Source organism: Salvelinus sp. IW2-2015, unplaced genomic scaffold (genome assembly GCF_002910315.2).
Source record: "Salvelinus sp. IW2-2015 unplaced genomic scaffold, ASM291031v2 Un_scaffold2259, whole genome shotgun sequence".
Classification (NCBI taxonomy): Eukaryota; Metazoa; Chordata; class Actinopteri; order Salmoniformes; family Salmonidae; genus Salvelinus; species Salvelinus sp. IW2-2015.
The window spans coordinates 189,166-193,061 of NW_019943588.1; the positions used below are offsets into that span (position 1 = coordinate 189,166).

General features: G+C 47.5%; 1 long non-coding RNA gene across 1 annotated transcript in view; it reads left to right on the plus strand.

Moving 5' to 3' along the window:
* LOC112073427 (uncharacterized) overlaps nt 1–3,488 on the plus strand; it is a 157,038-nt gene extending 153,550 nt beyond the window's left edge. The window contains exon 3 of the long non-coding RNA XR_002894527.2: nt 3,312–3,488. This is a non-coding gene — a long non-coding RNA (uncharacterized lncRNA). The remainder of the gene's footprint in view (nt 1–3,311) is intronic.
* Nucleotides 3,489–3,896: the final 408 nt, after the last annotated feature.

The following is a 3,896-nucleotide window of genomic DNA, read 5'->3' on the forward strand; positions in this document are numbered from 1 at the left end:
AGAGAGAGATTATGTCGCTTCGGATGCTTCAATATGTCCGCTTCAGAATGCTTCAATATGTCTCCTTTTGGAATGCTTCAATATGTCCCTTCGAATGCCTTCAATATGTCCCTTCGGAATGCTTCAAATAATGTCCCTTCAGAATGCTTCAATATGTCCTCAGAATGCTTCAATATGTCCCTTCGGAATGCTTTCATATGTCCCTTCGGAATGCTTCAATATGTCCCTTCAGGAATGGCTTCAATATGTCCTTCAGACGGCTTCAATATGTCCCTTCGAATGCTTCAATATGTCCCTTCGGAATGCTTCAACTATGTCCCTTCGGAATGCTTCAATATGTTCCCTTCTTCTGTCCCTTGAATGCTTCAATATGTCCCTTCGGAATGCTTCAATATGTCCTTCAGACATGCTTCATATGTCCCTTCGGAATGCTTCAATATGTCCCTTCGGAATGCTTCAATATGTCCCGCTTCGGAATGCTTCAATATGTCCCTTCGGCATGCTTCAATATGTCCCTTCGGAATGCTTCATTCCTTTGGAATCCTTCAATATGTCTCCTTCGGAATGCTTCAATATGTCCCTTCGGAATGCTTCAATATGTCCCTTCGAAGACTGCTTCAATTGTCCTTCGCATGATGAATGTCCCTTCGAATGCTTAATAGTCCCTTCGGATATGCTTCAATATGTTCCCTTCGGAATTCTCTTCAATAATGTCCCTTCGGAATGCGCTTCAATATGTCCCTTCGGAATGTTTCGCGTTCAATCCAATGTTCCCCTTCGGAATGCTTCAATATGTCCCTTCGGAATGCTTCAATATGTCCCTTCGGAATGCTTCAATATGTCCCTTCGGAATGCTTTCAATATGTCCCTATCGGAATGCTTCCAATATGTCTATATTATACAGGGGTATTGACGAGTCACACGAGGTCAATTGTGGAGGCTAAATACAGGGGGTACCGGTACAGAGTCAAGGTGGAGGCTATATACAGGGTGTTAGGTACAGAGGTCAATGTGGATACTATATACAGGGTGTACGGTACAGAGTCAATGTGGAGACTATATACAGGGTATTCCGGTACAGAGTCAATGTGGAGGCTGTATACAGGAGGTACCGGTACAGAGTCAAGGTGGAGGCTATATACAGGGTGTTATGGTCCAGAGTCAATGTGGATACTATATACAGGGTGGTTACGGTACAGAGTCCAATGTGGAGCGACTATATACAGGGTATTACGGTACAGAGTCAATGTGGAGGCTGTATACAGGAGGTACCGGTACCAAGTAAGTGTGGAGGCTATATACAGGGGGTACCGGTACCGAGTCAATGTGGAGGCTATATACAGGGGGTACCGGTACAGAGTCAATGTGGAGGCTATATACAGGGGCTACCGGTCATTGTGGAGGCTATATACAGGGGCTACTGGTCCCAAGTCAATGTGTGGGGGTACAGGTTAGTCGATGTAATTTGCACATGTAGGTAGGAGTGAAGTGACTATGCATAGATAATAAACAGCGAGTAGTAGCAGTGTTAAAACAAAAGGGGGGGTCAATGTAAATAGTCCAGGTGGCCATTTGATTAATTAGTTCAGCAGTCTTATGGCTTGGGGGTAGAAGCTGTTAAGGAGCCTTTTGGACCTAGACTTGGCACTCCGGTACCGCTTGCTGTGCGGTAGCAGAAAGAAGAGTCTATGACTTGGGTGACTGGAGTCTTTGAGAATTTTTAGGGTCTTCCTCTGACACCGCCTGGTATAAAGGTCCTGGATGGCAGGAAGCTTGGCCCCAGTGATGTACGGGGCTGTACGCACTACCCTCTGTAGCGCCTTTCCATACCAGGCAGTGATGCAACCGATCAGGATGCTCTCGATGGTGCAGCTCTAGAACATTTTGACGATCTGGGGACCCATGCCAAATCTTTTCAGTCTCCTGAGAGGGAAAAGGTGTTGTCGTGCCCTCTTCACAACTGTCTTGGTGTGTTTGGGCCATGATAGTTTGTTGGTGATGTGGACAACAAGGAACTTGAAACTCTCGATGCGCTCCACTACAGCCCCAGACGATGAGAATGGGGGCCTGTTCGGGTCCTCCTTTTCCTGTAGTCCACGATCAGCTCTTTTGTCTTGATCACGTTGAGGGAGAGGTTGTTGTCATGGCACCACACTGCCGGGTCTCTGACCTCCTCCCTATAGGCTGTCTCATCGTTGTCAGGTCTCTGACCTCCTCCCTATAGGCTGTCTCATCGTTGTCGGTTATCAGGCCAACCACTGTTGTGTCGTCAGCAAACTTAATGATGGTGTTGGAGTCGTTTTTGGCCACGCAGTCATGGGTGAACAGGGAATACAGGAGGGGACTAAGCACACACCCCTGAGGGGCCCCAGTGTTGAGGATCAGCATGTCAGATGTGTTGTTGCCTACCCTTACCACCTGGGGGCGGCTCGTCAGAAAGTCCAGGATCCAGTTGCAGAGGGAGGTGTTTAGTCCCAGGGTCCTTAGCTTAGTGATGAGCTTTGAGGGCACTATGGTGTTGAAAGCTGAGCTGTAGTCAATGAACAGCATTCTCACATAGGTGTTCCTTCTGTCCAGGTGGGAAAGGGCAGTGTGGAGTGCAATAGAGATCGCATCATCTGTGGATCTGTTGGGACGGTATTCTAATTGGAGTGGGTCTAGTGTTTCTGGGATAATGGTGTTGATGTGAGCCATGACCAGCCTTTCAAAGCATTTCATGGCTACAGACGTGAGTGCTACGGGTCAGTAGTCATTTAGGCAGGTTACCTTAGTGTTCTTGGGCACAGGGACTATGGTGGTCTGTTTGAAACATGTTGGTATTACAGACTCGGTCAGGGAGAGGTTGAAAATGTCAGTGAAGACACTTGCCAGTTGGTCTGCTTTGAGTACACATTGCGGCTGAGCCGTTGTTGCTGCTAGACGTATCCACTTCACAATAACAACACTTACAGTTGACCGGGGCAGTTGACCGGGGCAGTTGACCGGTGCAGCTCTAGCAGGGCAGCCATTTGATATACTGACTTGTTGGAATGGTGGCATCCTATGATTTATTTAAAAAATATATATATTTTAAATTTTTATTATTATTATTAATATTTATTTATTTTTATATATTTTTTTGTATTATCTGTGATCGTTTTGTTTGTCATCCTATCATCCTATCCTCATCCTATCCTCCTATGTCATCATTTTGACCAGGGACTTTTACCTGTCTTAACTCTTCCTCTGCAGAACCGTTGTAAACTATGACCTCTGAAGACTATGTCTTAACCCTCCTCTTCCTCTCCTCTTCTCTTCCTTGTCCTCTGTAGAACCATGTGGTCCGGTGAAGGAGAGGTTCAGGTGACAGCCCGGATGGAGACCACCCCTGCCGTGGGCGTCCCGAGTATCTCTGTTTCCCAGAATCAGACCCTTAAGAAGTTTGGCCCTGTGGTGGCCCCGAAGCCCCAGTTCAACCCCTACAAGCCGGGAGACCCCGTTGACCCTGCTGGAGGTAAGAGATGGCAGGAGGATTCAGACACTGATAGCTGGTACGTGCTTCATACAGCAAGTGGTGCTAAAAGGGTGCACGCGTCGCAGGAGAAACTGAAGTGTTCGTTGGCCACAATCAAGGGTCAAGGGTCAAACAGGGTGGTAGGAGTTGGGCCTGTAGATGAAAGGTTGCCTGTTCAAATCCGGTCGGGCGTTTGGGAAAAAAAAGAAGAAAGGTGGGAAATTGATCTAGCAACTGGAGGGCTGCTGGGTTCATATCCTAACAACGACCCCCTAGCGTTGGGCCCTTGATCAAGGCCCTTGACCCCACAACATACTCTCCATCCAGGGGTGCTGCACGGCAGTTTGACCCTGTGCTCTTTTCTGCTGTATATCTGTGTGGTGTGTCTGGGGAGTTGAGAAAT